A 13,164-nucleotide genomic window follows, 5' to 3' on the forward strand; every position below is an offset into this window, starting at 1 on the left:
AACAGTACGGCTTTACCCCCAGACCGCCTCGTACCACGATTACTCGTAGTGCGGAGTCTCGCTGCTCTTGTTGTGGCTGCTCTCCTTTGGTCTTCCTGGCATGGTTGCAGCTTGTGGAACGAAGTTCCAGCCAGTGTAGCCCGCTGGATCATTGCAGCACTCAAGCCCGACCGCCACGTCAAGGTGGCATCTTTAGGTCGTATGTGATCCTGCATCTGTTGCACAGTGTAAACAGTAAACTTGTTGAAATTTAAGGTCTTAGGATTGGCTCAGTTTGTTTGGTATCTTTTAAAGTCTTCTCGTGCTTGTTAATTACTTTTATTTATCTCCTCAGTTATATGCCACTTCGAATGGTTGTTACATTGCCGGCTGGTACGGGATTTGGTTCTGCACCTTTTGACAAAATATTCCCGTAACTCGTTGTTCAAGAAGTTTTTTGTTTGCTCTTATTTATCTTTGTTCCAGGAATAATCTCTTCTAACTGAGTAACATATCATCGAAAAGGTGATCCATAGTTATTTTGTATGGATGGAAATTCTGCAGAGTTTTTCTGAACCAATCACGGGTAATATCACTTAAATAAGTCTGTTCTGTGCAACCCATGATATGTCGGGATTAGTTTGATGCAATCCAATAAGACAGATGCAACAACATCCAATGTTACCGGTCAACGTCTGAACAACCGCGGATGACAAAAAGTCTGAATTATGTAATTTATCCGGGATTCGCTGTTTTGTCTCCTTGGGGACTCTCCAAAGGAGACTCATGGGTACAAAAAGGATTGAGGCAAATCGTTGTGCTGTGTGGGCTTTCCTTCCAGGGGAAATCACTGTACTTATTTGTAAACCTAGTTGGTCATCCGTCATGTGTTTCACAAGGTTGGTTGGTACTTCACCACATCTGAGCCTTGTAGTTCTGTTTAGCTTCCAGTATTCTGCACAAGATGCTAGTCATTCACCCTCTTGACAGGCAGTGCACTAGTTTTCAGCCAGGAATTGCAGCCGTTTCCTACCAAGCCTCGGAATTAGTATGCTAGAAAACTCCTCATTACGAAAGTATGCTCTGGCATTTCCTTACCAGTCACCAGGAACGTCCTTCGCTTTCCCTAACCGCTTGTGTGTGGAGACCACTAACAATTTGACTTTGTTCTTAGTTGACAGGTTTGTCCACACTGTGTGGGCTTGGGAATACACGGAGGGGAGGCTAGACGCGCCAAGATGGAGCTCGCTAACTAGTCCTGACAAAATAATTTGGCGTCTTACCTATGCTGTCAAAACGACGCGTGTGGCCGGCTCCAGCTCGACGACTGATTAGACAGCGAAGTTATTAATTCGTTTATGATTGTTCCTCCCTCCAGTCTTCTGTCACACCATCATTCACGAATCGTATGCTACCATTTTTGGAGAACTATGTTCAAGGGTGCAGTAAAAAACTGCAGTGACCGATTTCCTCTGAGGTTCCATCATTTTCCTGTTGTGCCTCATCTGGTGAGAACTCACTCCTGTGGCAACAGGGCAGAACTGTTCAGAACTTATTTAACCTTCTAAACACTGTCTTCCAGGTGCTTTATGAAGTTTATACGGCGGTTGTCAGTTTTACGGGAAGGTAGATAATAGTCATGCGGTTAGTTGTGACAGTTACCCCTTTGGATGTTGCACATGCCAATCGATACTGTTAGTCCTTGCGTGGTCGGACTTTAGATATGTAGGAATGATTCTGCTTCACGCACTGCCTGGTTAGCGTCGACGACGTTTGCATATATCCGGTGCAAGACGGCAATTCAGTTCCATTAAGTCCGAACTGAAAAGTACCACATTGATACATCTACTTAGATTCGCATACGTTTTCCGTCTTTGGTTAGTTTCTTCACTGGCCTTTGGGACTTCATGCTACATGATCAAGTTTACTTTTGATATAACTGTTGACGCCGGCTCTTTGATCGCCATGGCTCTTAGAAGCGAAAAAGCGATTCTTTCCTCTCTCTCTCTTTCTCTCACGAAATAGTTCACAGTGATCGCGTCGAAAACTGCAGTCGAACAGCTGGCTCAATAGCCGATAGCTTCGGGGTCAGAAGACTCAGGTGTTTTACAACGAAAGTTACTTTCTTGAAATATCACATTGCTCGTAAGTTTGCTGGAAGCTCTTCGATAGCCCACGACTGCGCCTTTCCTATTGTTCTTAGTTGACAGGTTTGTCCACACTGTGTGGGCTTGGGAGTACACGGAGGGGAGGCTAGACGCGCCAAGATGGAGCTCGCTAACTAGTCCTGACAAAATAATTTGGCGTCTTACCTATGCTGTCAAAACGACGCGTGTGGCCGGCTCCAGCTCGACGACTGATTAGACAGCGAAGTTATTAATTCGTTTATGATTGTTCCTCCCTCCAGTCTTCTGTCACACCATCATTCACGAATCGTATGCTACCATTTTTGGAGAACTATGTTCAAGGGTGCAGTAAAAAACTGCAGTGACCGATTTCCTCTGAGGTTCCATCATTTTCCTGTTGTGCCTCATCTGGTGAGAACTCACTCCTGTGGCAACAGGGCAGAACTGTTCAGAACTTATTTAACCTTCTAAACACTGTCTTCCAGGTGCTTTATGAAGTTTATACGGCGGTTGTCAGTTTTACGGGAAGGTAGATAATAGTCATGCGGTTAGTTGTGACAGTTACCCCTTTGGATGTTGCACATGCCAATCGATACTGTTAGTCCTTGCGTGGTCGGACTTTAGATATGTAGGAATGATTCTGCTTCACGCACTGCCTGGTTAGCGTCGACGACGTTTGCATATATCCGGTGCAAGACGGCAATTCAGTTCCATTAAGTCCGAACTGAAAAGTACCACATTGATACATCTACTTAGATTCGCATACGTTTTCCGTCTTTGGTTAGTTTCTTCACTGGCCTTTGGGACTTCATGCTACATGATCAAGTTTACTTTTGATATAACTGTTGACGCCGGCTCTTTGATCGCCATGGCTCTTAGAAGCCAAAAAGCGATTCTTTCCTCTCTCTCTCTTTCTCTCACGAAATAGTTCACAGTGATCGCGTCGAAAACTGCAGTCGAACAGCTGGCTCAATAGCCGATAGCTTCGGGGTCAGAAGACTCAGGTGTTTTACAACGAAAGTTACTTTCTTGAAATATCACATTGCTCGTAAGTTTGCTGGAAGCTCTTCGATAGCCCACGACTGGTTTCGCCTTTCCTAGCTGAATCTTTCGTTCGTCATATCCTTCAGCTGTAATCCTCGACTGAATCGCCAGCTTACTTCATAAATGAATGTGCTTCACTGATTGCATACAATTCGGTCTCAAGAGAAAAATAAGTTGGACGGAAATTCGGGGAGTGATTCTACCTGTCTCCCGTCCAATCCCTAAGAACAGTGGAATCGGTCGCGTTGTCTATCGAACGGTTTCTAGCAACCTTATTGGTAGTGTTTTCCGTCAAGAAGATGTATTGAATCTAGAATATCGTGCCTATGGGTAGCACATTCAGTTGAATAATATCATAAACCGGATATCCAGTTGAGCCTCTCCTTATTACCTTTAAAGTGGAACTAAGAAGTTCCTGACTCCAGGAAGTACTTAAACAGTACATTTAAGCATATCAACATAAAAGTTCAAGTGTTCTTTAGCACCGATAGAGTGTGACGGCCACTGAGGGCTGTTTTGTGAGAAAAGCCCGAAGGAAATAGCTTCACAAATTCAGCGAGTGGGTTTTCAAGCAAACGTAGTATAAATGGTTGGATTTAAGAGGTTTACGTGTTCGTATCGACAAATGTACTGAGGTTTCCAGCGAAACTGGCTGACGTGATGGCAAGTTTGCCAATCAATTCAATTCACCTTATCGGCTATAAACCGGATAACATAGACACACTGGTTCCAGCTGCTACAGTTTAGATCGCCGTGAAGTGGGAGAGTGTGGGACATACAGACAAGCATTGGAGCCGATAGCATGCTTATTTAGTTCAGGAACTGGGTAAGTACGCATTGGAGCCGATAGCCTTGATGTCATTAACCATTGATGATTAGAATCCCGGCGTCCTCATCCAGAGATGACACTTTTCGATCCGACTAAGTTTACCTGTTGGAGTTTTCGAACCTCGTTGCCAGGTCATACATTGTCCACCCCTCTGTCGCTTCTACTCAAAGCAGGGCTGCGTGAGGCAGACGGTGGGCGGACAGCCTTGTCTTACACCACCAGACGTGATAAACTCAGACGAAAGCTTGCCGTATATTGGTACGCGTCCATAGGAGTTCACAAACTGTGCCCTCATTAGTGATATAAACCTGGAAGGGGCGCTAATCTACGGGGTCAAAAGTAACTTTCAGCTCAAGAAAAACGACCAACGTGAGACGTTTGAAGCAGTGGCGCTGTTCAAAAGTTTGTCTCAACGTAAAGCTATGGTCGATGCACCCTCAGCCAGCGCGAAACCCAGCTTCATTTTCACGAATTTGTCTCTCTCTCGATTAATGATCGACCTACGCAAAGTAATGTCAGGGAGCACTTGATGCGGCGAATATCAGGCTGATGCCGCGATGGTTTTTGCATGACGTTCTTGAGCCCTTTTTGGAAACTTGGGTGGCGATCGAGGAGCTCCATTTGACTGGTTCGTTCCAAATCTCCCACAGTATGTCAGATTGTTCTTTAGAATCTCAAAATAATAATAATAATAATAATAGTAATAGTCGTTCGTCTGCAACACCCTTTGGTTCCACCAGAAGAAAGCACATGGGCCGGGTTGCCCAAGCCTAGACCTGAGAAGTCGAGATACAGAGGTCGGGTTCGAACCACGGACCTTCCGGTCAGTTAATTAGTGCTCTAATCATGGAGCTATGTAGCCTCCACATCATTTAAGCATATAATACCGATGACTGTGGGACTGTTTTGTTCCAGGTCAAAAGCAGCTTATTTTCATAGTTTGTGATATTCGACTTGTAGGTCTCACTCGCCTGGCCATCTTTATCGTATCGGAGCACACTGCGCAAACAAATCCCGCATCGTCTTTATGAACGCTTCTGAAGGGCTCCACATAAGAATTAAAAGCACGGAAGTCCATACGATCTTCTGGATTGGCCATCGAATAAGTACAGAACTTCTTACGAAAAACCTCTAAGCATTATCTAGAAGGAACGGGCAGTCTAAACAAAACAATAGTGAGTATGGCGTAAATAAGAGATTCAGCTAGATTCAGTTGAGTCTCTCATTAAAACCAATTAGGTGAGAGGGTCACAGTCCGCAATTTTAATGCGTTGCGGAAACACTATTTCCTTGAGTATAGACTCTTTGTTTAAGAAGTACCGGAGGAACTAGTTTTGCGACTCAGTCTTTTCAGCACACCAACAAAATCGAGGTTCATACGTTTTACAGCTCTGCAGCGTACCACCCAAACGCAAACAAAACGGCCACCTTTCGAGTGGCTGGCAGTTTTGTCTGTGACCTTAACCTTATTTCGCTTACTAGGTTAAGTACAGTGGATCTAGTTCCGGTCAACATACAGCACCCAATTAGTTGTCCAGTTTTTGAAATCACGGTGAGGTGTGTTTACTGATGGCTTCGTCTTAGCAAAGTAGAATGGCTTAGTCGAATGATTCCGAACGAGATATCAAGCAATCACTGAGTAAGTACATGTGCACAGAAGCAAATTGTTTTTGTAGGAAAACGCCTCTTTTTAGAACCAGAGGATGGTATCAGATGTTGGGTTCTCTAACTTGAGGCAAAACGTAAGGAATTTGCATAGCTCAGTATTTTTGCCGGAGTGTTGACACTGCATTTTTCGCTCTGCTCTGTCCTTAATATCCAGTTGGAGCCTAACGGTCTCTTGAAAACGGAAGTTTTCCCACCTTTCTTAGAATCCCCCATTTGCTTCGAGCTTAACCTCCAACAGAAACAGTTTGCATTCGCCCGGAAAGTGTCTTCAAAGGGGAAGTGCCGTAATGAGGTGGCTAAACAAGTACATTGATACTTTCTTGGAGGAATCCCAAATGAGAGTGCGCTTGGCGGGAATGGTTAAGAAATACCGGAACAAATAGTATGCGGCTAGGAGATCAGATGGAAACAGATTCAGGCCACAATTTTCAGACATTCTACTATTGCGGAGAGCCCTGCAATCAGCAGGCTTCATGGTAAGGAATAGACACATTTGACGCGAGTTGTTAACATTTTCCCTCAATAAATTTTGAAGTTCGCACGGACCAACAAACCTTAGTACTAGGGGCTTGAAGCATCTGAATAAAGATAAGAAAGTTGAGTGATGGTTGCATAAGGAGTGAACAACATTAGGTCTACTTCTGACATTGAAGTGGGTGGCGTTCAAGTTCCAGCTGTGTTCATTTCAAAACTGAATGAATTTAAGAGGAGACGACGTTAGTGAGCTCTGTGAACGTTCTGTTTGGTACGGACTCAATGAGCTTTTTTCACCTATTGTATTGTTCACCAGTTTGGTTTACTTTGCAGCGCGAAAGGATTATTTTTAAACATAGTATTCGCTCTACCAAACTGTTCTCCGTACAACGAATACTGCGGTAACATGACCGTATGGCTGCGTATCTTACCGCAAGAATTAGGTCGTTCATTCAACTAAATAGACTTCTCACTGTCGCTCAGCTTTAGCACCCTCTCGGTGCCTAACTGCCATACCACCCAAAGGTTGCACGAGGGCTTGGATACCGCTACGTTGCCAAAACCTAGACAGGGGGAATCGAGAGGCGGAGGTCATTTTCGAACAACGGACCTTCCGGTCAGTAAATTCGCGCTCTAACCACTTGGGCTATCTCGCCCCAGACTTCTTACTACGACAGATTCTATTCTTCTGAAATGTTTTCCTACAGGGGTGTTTATGTAAGGCGTTCTCTGTTGGATTGGTTTGGGAATGAACAACGTGAGTAGAAAAGTTAAAAGCGTTATAGCTAAAGCGTTTTAACCAAGTATACCGCTGATGGGAAAAGAAGAATTACGCTCATATTGTACAACAGCAGTACACATGCATTCAATAAGGGTTTTGGATTATCACTCGAGGGACAAGTTCTTCCGCGATGGATAAACTAATCAAGCTTCATAGATTACGCTCGTTAGGACATGTAATTCGCATACCTGAAGACCGTCTAACTCACAGAGCTCTTTTTGCTTACCGATGTGCTGAAAGGGAATGACCGACGCGCGGACAGTTCGTGACCAGAGTACGAAGTATAAGTGTTAACCAGTAAACTCAGTTGGTTTGACAACGACCGCCTTCGTGATTCAACCTATCAGTGGCTAGTGAGTTGGCAGACATGGTTCAGTCATGCATGCATTGATGCTGCCGCATCAAAGCTGTTGCCTTCAAAGCGTAGTCATCCAGTTTTCTGTTCTTTCAGATAACTAGCCTGATTCAATAAGGACTAACTACTCAAGTTACCGCCTTCAATGCCTGGCTATATTTTTCCCGCTTTCTCATCCTCTGATGACTGAAACTATAGCGGCTGGACCCAACGTCATCCTGGTACAAGTTGATACAGTGAACTAACTAACTTAAACTTATCTGATACGGGGATTGGCTCTAGTACAGTTTCATCATTCAGAAAGGATATGGTGACTTGATTAGTCAGAAATGGCGCTAATCTTGTTAGTAGGCTCACCAACTTGTCAGGAAAGTCGCCATTTGTGCTGCTGTGTTTATCTATCTCTGACTGACAGTCGGTTGCCATTCGTACTGTTGCCAGCTTTGTTTTCCACTTTCACGAGTTGTCATTGTCTCGTCGTTCCACTGGATCAATTCACGTCAACTAGAACTACCAAACCCGGGTTTCCCTCTCAATATATCTTGATTGTCTGCTTTTTAAACTTTTGGGGTGCTGTTGGATTTTCTCCAACCATACTATGATTGTGCCATGTAAACTCATCCATTCACTCTTAATTCTTCTGTCTACGACCATCTTTGTACTACGCCTTTTGCTTTACAACTTAGTGCTTTAAGTATTCACATAAGGTACAATACAGGTGTTGTTGGACCAGTTGGCTAGTGTTAAGTACAGCAAACTTGTCGCTTATGTTTTGTTTGAGGCTAGTTCGCTTCTTGGTCACTACTAATCACGCGTGAGAACAGGAACAATGTTGTCTGTGGAAGCATTCATTGGTTTGACTGGGAATGTTATCATTATGGTTTAAGTCGTTGCATGCTTAACTTGACTCTTACCCTACGCATCTACATCCATTTCTTCGATCCGCCGCTCTCTGATCAAGCAGAGAATTGCGTGTCCAAACGTCATTATTCTGGTCTCTATAGATGACTTGCTTCTAACCAGCCAGCCAACCCCACCCTACACTTCCAATCTCCATTCAACGAACATAACCATATTTTCCATTCCTCCGCAAACCTCATTTACAAATGTTTGTCGTGAGGCTCATTTCACTTTCTGCCGTTTTGTGCGTGATCCGACCGTTGAGCCAACGAATTTTCTGTTTTTGACCCATCCTGGCGCCATTGTACCGTCTGACATGAGAGACTGCTGGAGACACTGAATGTTGTCTGCACACGGACATGCTTTTGTTGGTTGCTATCTGTCGATGCTTACACACGTACACACGCGGAGAGCGACGGTGATCCGGCTAGTGGTCACTGTGTGACGGCCATAATCTGGGTCTATCCCTCCCCTTCCCTTTATTCCCTTACCCCGAAGACTTGAAGTCCCGCCACCTTCGCTCTTGCATCGTGTATCTCTGTGTTTGTTTGTGTGGATGCTGACAGGCTTACCTATTTTCGAGGCGGATTCGAGGGAAATTCGAGTGTTAGCAATTTCGGATTTGCAGTGAAAGAAAAACTCTGTCGCTTCTCAATTCATCACCGGTCACCTAGCCACATTAACTGATCCTGATAGTCGAATCTTCAAATGCGGCGGAAGCCATACGAGACGGCCTTTCAAGAGGTGGATCATCAATTACGATACGTGTGATTTCGACATTTTTGCGCATGGGAACAAACCTCGGTTTATTCAGACTAAGAGACCGAGAGGCGCCTTTCATAGTACCGTCTCTTATCTCCCTGTAGGTTAGAACTTCTGTGAATTCCGCTTTTCAAGACAGACATACTGTCCAAGTCAATAATTAGTTTCCGAAAAATAGCCTCTAGATGTGACATTGGCCATAATTGTCTACTCTGAAAGATTGATCAAACAAGGAAGTCAGCTGTAGTTTACACAAATTTCTGTTCGGCTTTTCATCCGTGAGATATGCTAACTTGCCAAGTCGCATGCAAGTTCCATAGCAATTCGTTCGAAGTGAGCTTCTATAAGTCTTAGTACCGTGCTCCTCGTATTTCGGAAGCTTTCATCGTACGTCCTTGCGTCGGCAATGTTCCCTTGGAACCATGCTTGAGCATAACACCGTTGCTGCTCTCATCATTTGTCGGTGCACGTACAATAGTCATCTAGGTGGATAGGAGTAGATTTTCATGAGCGTTTCGATATTTAAGACGGGTGCAAGCGCTCAGTGTTTCACGAGTTTTTCAAAGGCTGCGTGTAGTCATTACTGAAAAGGGGTTCGCGGTTTCTTCTTAGTCGGTCAGCTTGTAGTTAAGTTTCTCCTTGGAGAGAACAGCCCTAGAAGAGATTGCTTGTATTTGGTCCTTTGAGGTTTGTGCTAGCAGTTAGGTCCCTTTCTTGTCTTTAAACGGTCTATCTAGTAGCGGGAGACTGCTTCCCAACACCATTTTGGCTGTCTTTCACAAATAGGATATTTTGTCATCCATTGTGCTCATTCTCTTTAAAGTCGAACCGAAGACTTTGTTTCACCCAGTTAGTTATGATCGCGAAATCGTCCCGTAAATGTCCCTTTTCGAGGAGCACTCTACGCGGTGTTGCAATTTACTGCAAACGCCTGCATCGAAGACGTCCATTCCACTTATCTATCACTGAACGAGAGATTTTCTCCTAAATTTATCTCGAGTTGGTTTTTCTGGGCAAGCTTTTGCTAAACACATTCATTTTTGTAGTCCAAGAATCCTGGTTAAAGGCTAGCCGCAACCTGGATCTTATTGAGCTTCCTTCTTTCTAACCTTCCCTTGTAGGTTGCGTAATAAAAGACAAAAAACACGGTTAGGTTAATTCGTCCACCCGGATTTTTTCGTATTCTCGTAGGCCTGAATATTCCCCTAACCCCCAATTCTTACTCATATTTGATAGGATTCGCTTCAAAAATCTGTGCAATGAACTCCAGTCTGTTCAGACTGTGGCAGTGAGCTCCTAGATGAATTTTCGAATTCCTCACCCAGTATCTATGAAATTCTGCTCATAGCTACGGGTGGCTTTAATCTAAATGTATTTCCCTTCCGTTTTTTTCACAATCAGAAATGATGTCTAGCTTGATCGCATTCTTATCGGCAATCCAAACGCATTTCTAATCCAACGTTCATTCCCCCTTGTTTACCCCCAGCCGCTTTTCATGTTCTAACTATCATTCGTCCACAGTTAACATCCAGCTTTCTTACATGTGCACAACGACGTCCAAGTGTACTGTGGAATGAAGATCACCCTTGCGACATCCTTCCCTTTAAATAAATCTACATCCCCGGATGGGGATCCGTCTTCCTTCACGTCTATTCATTGTAGTCCGGTTTCCGACCTATTCATCCAGTATTGCCCAGTAGAGAAGCTATTTTCGGAAGGACTGATCAGTCTACGGCACATGAAACTATTACGAGGACAGAAACTTTGTGCTAACAGACTTGTAATACCGGTTAGAGATGCGGATGGAGGGTATCAGACTGCGTCTGCACCAGTAGTCGAGGTAACGAGCTTGGAATATTCGAAGGATGTTTGGATTCACACCACATTCGTTTGCGGAAGAAATCCGCCAATTCTTACCGCTTTTCTTATTGTATCGCATTGAATATTGAAAGTGCCTTTGTTTCCTCTGCACTTACAACCGTTTGAAGCTGTATCAGTTGAAATTTTTATCCGCCTTATGTCACTGGACTATTTGACATGTCTCTTGCTGGTGCACTGTTTCTTCCGTCAGTTCAACTACTGAAGCACCACACAGCTGAGTTGTTTGTATTTTGTTCGTTATGATTCAATCTTTCGTAACTTTGTACCCCAAATGCAGAAGGTTTTTTGTTTCATGTCTGTCTCCACTGCCGATTATAAACACCGTCCGATTGCCTCCTGTCCAGCTATCCTCAGGCTCGTGAAGAAGGCTGTTTGTTTTCTCATACCCCTACTGGTTTATCTGCAGAGGCAATCATGGCATTATGTAGGTTAGTTTTTTTAATGGATCTCCATTTTTGATCCCTAGATAAAAGTAGCCTTATCAAACAATGGTTGAGGAGACAGCGTTTTCATCATATTCTTTCCTCGAAGAACCCATCCCCTTTGTAGAACCAAAGGTGAACCGGCGCAATGGAAATGCCCTCCGATATTGTCCGAGGTTTGTTAGTAAGCAATTACTTCGAGTGGTTTGCCATTAACCTAGCTGATGCATATATCTCTACATCAGTGCACTCCCATTGACTGGACGACACTTGACCTAGCCGGCACTGGATGCCCATACAGCACCATTTTTATGAGGTTAACAGTAGAACTACCGATTGAGAGTAATGCAGCTGAAGGATACGACAAAACAGCGCCTGGGAATAAGTAATCACCGTAAACTATCATTATTATATCCTCCAGAAGAATCCATTTCCACGATTAGTTATCTTGTGTAGTCGTTTCTGCTCAAGTTTAATTGGTTGGAAAAGCCGCTACTTCGTAATGACCTAGTTGATGGGGTTGGCGACCACTATGCATACCGCCTTACTGTTGTTGTATGTCTCAACCACAAGTATGCGTTCCTCACTCGAGCTAGTTCTGTGGTTACGGTTTGAAACCACTGACCGGAAATTTCGTTCCCAAGTCTGTTCTTTCGACTGCTTTTATACATGCATGGCAATCCAGCCGTATCACATTCTTCGTACTTCAATCGAGTTGCACAGCAGCAGTGTGCCGAAAGGGCTCCACATCTGGACGACTATTATATTTAATTGACTGTATACTTGTAAATACTTGTAAATATTTTCATAGCCATAATCGTGATCATTTATATCCTTGCCTGTTTTGTGATAGGCGTTTGCTAACATCTTGAGATAAGCGCAATACTTTGAGAATATGTTTGTCTGCTGCAATAGTTTATGTTGTGATCGAAATGGACCTGATATTTTGCGTGGCTGCTGCGATTGTTCAACCGAGAGAGAAAATATGAAATGGACAAGACCTCCGGTGCTAACAAAATTCAGAAGTTAGTTTCTCCTTGGGGGTGATTTAGTACAAGAACGAAGCAAAACTGTCTCATCTTGAAAGGGAGAAGGGTTTTAGCTGATGACTATTAGGCGATTAGGCATCACAAATGTAGAGATTTGTGACGCTAGCCACAATGTTAGCTGCGAATCATTGTTTCATACGTTACATCTTACGAAATAGCTCATGTTCATTGTAGATGAAATCCTGCGTACTCTCAGGCTCATCCTCAGTTGTAGCTTTGTTGATGGGGTTGCATTATTTGGTACTTCCCAAAACCATTATACTGACCTAGGTGGAAACACCGTGTCACAGAATGTTTTGTAGTGCAGTTATCCTCAGGCAGCTAACCACTTAGAACCACGCGCGGAACACTTTCCGGTCTCTAAAACAGGTATTTGGTTTATCGTGTAGGAAAGTCTAAACATATCTCATTCTTAGTGGCTATCATCATCATCATCAACGACAGCATGACATCAGTGTTCAACACCAATGCTTCACTGCCGTACAACCATGACTTATTTGAAAGCCTTATTGTAAAGAAAAGAATAAAGGTGGATGGGGGAGGGACTTAGTGCTAGCTTAACACAATCATTCCGAGGTGCCTACACCTCCAGACATTCACTCAGGCAATCTGGACAGAAACTGACAACAAGAACGCCACTGACATCGGTTGGCAGCCATATCCTGTAGTGTCTCCAACCAGGCACAGTGAGGATCACGCGGTCCCCATCCTGGAAGGCGAGTAGAACCCAAGCGTTTCTTGATCTCCTTCATACTCCTCTGACAAGTCAAGGGTTGGCCACCTCTCTGTTTACGCCACTCCGAATTGGGTATAGAAAATAGTACTCTTTTCGGTAAACGATGATTCGGCATGCGTAAAACATGTCCCAACCAACACAGCTTCTGGTGCTGGACA

The 13,164-nt window shown here is 44.0% G+C and overlaps 1 protein-coding gene across 1 annotated transcript in view; it reads left to right on the forward strand.

Moving 5' to 3' along the window:
• Nucleotides 1-13,164, forward strand: part of T265_03875 (hypothetical protein) — a gene marked incomplete at both ends in the record, with an annotated part of 30,573 nt that overhangs the window by 15,789 nt on the left and 1,620 nt on the right. The gene's annotated exons all lie outside the window — the stretch shown is intronic.

Source organism: Opisthorchis viverrini (genome assembly GCF_000715545.1).
Source record: "Opisthorchis viverrini unplaced genomic scaffold opera_v5_59, whole genome shotgun sequence".
Taxonomy (NCBI): domain Eukaryota; kingdom Metazoa; phylum Platyhelminthes; class Trematoda; order Opisthorchiida; family Opisthorchiidae; genus Opisthorchis; species Opisthorchis viverrini.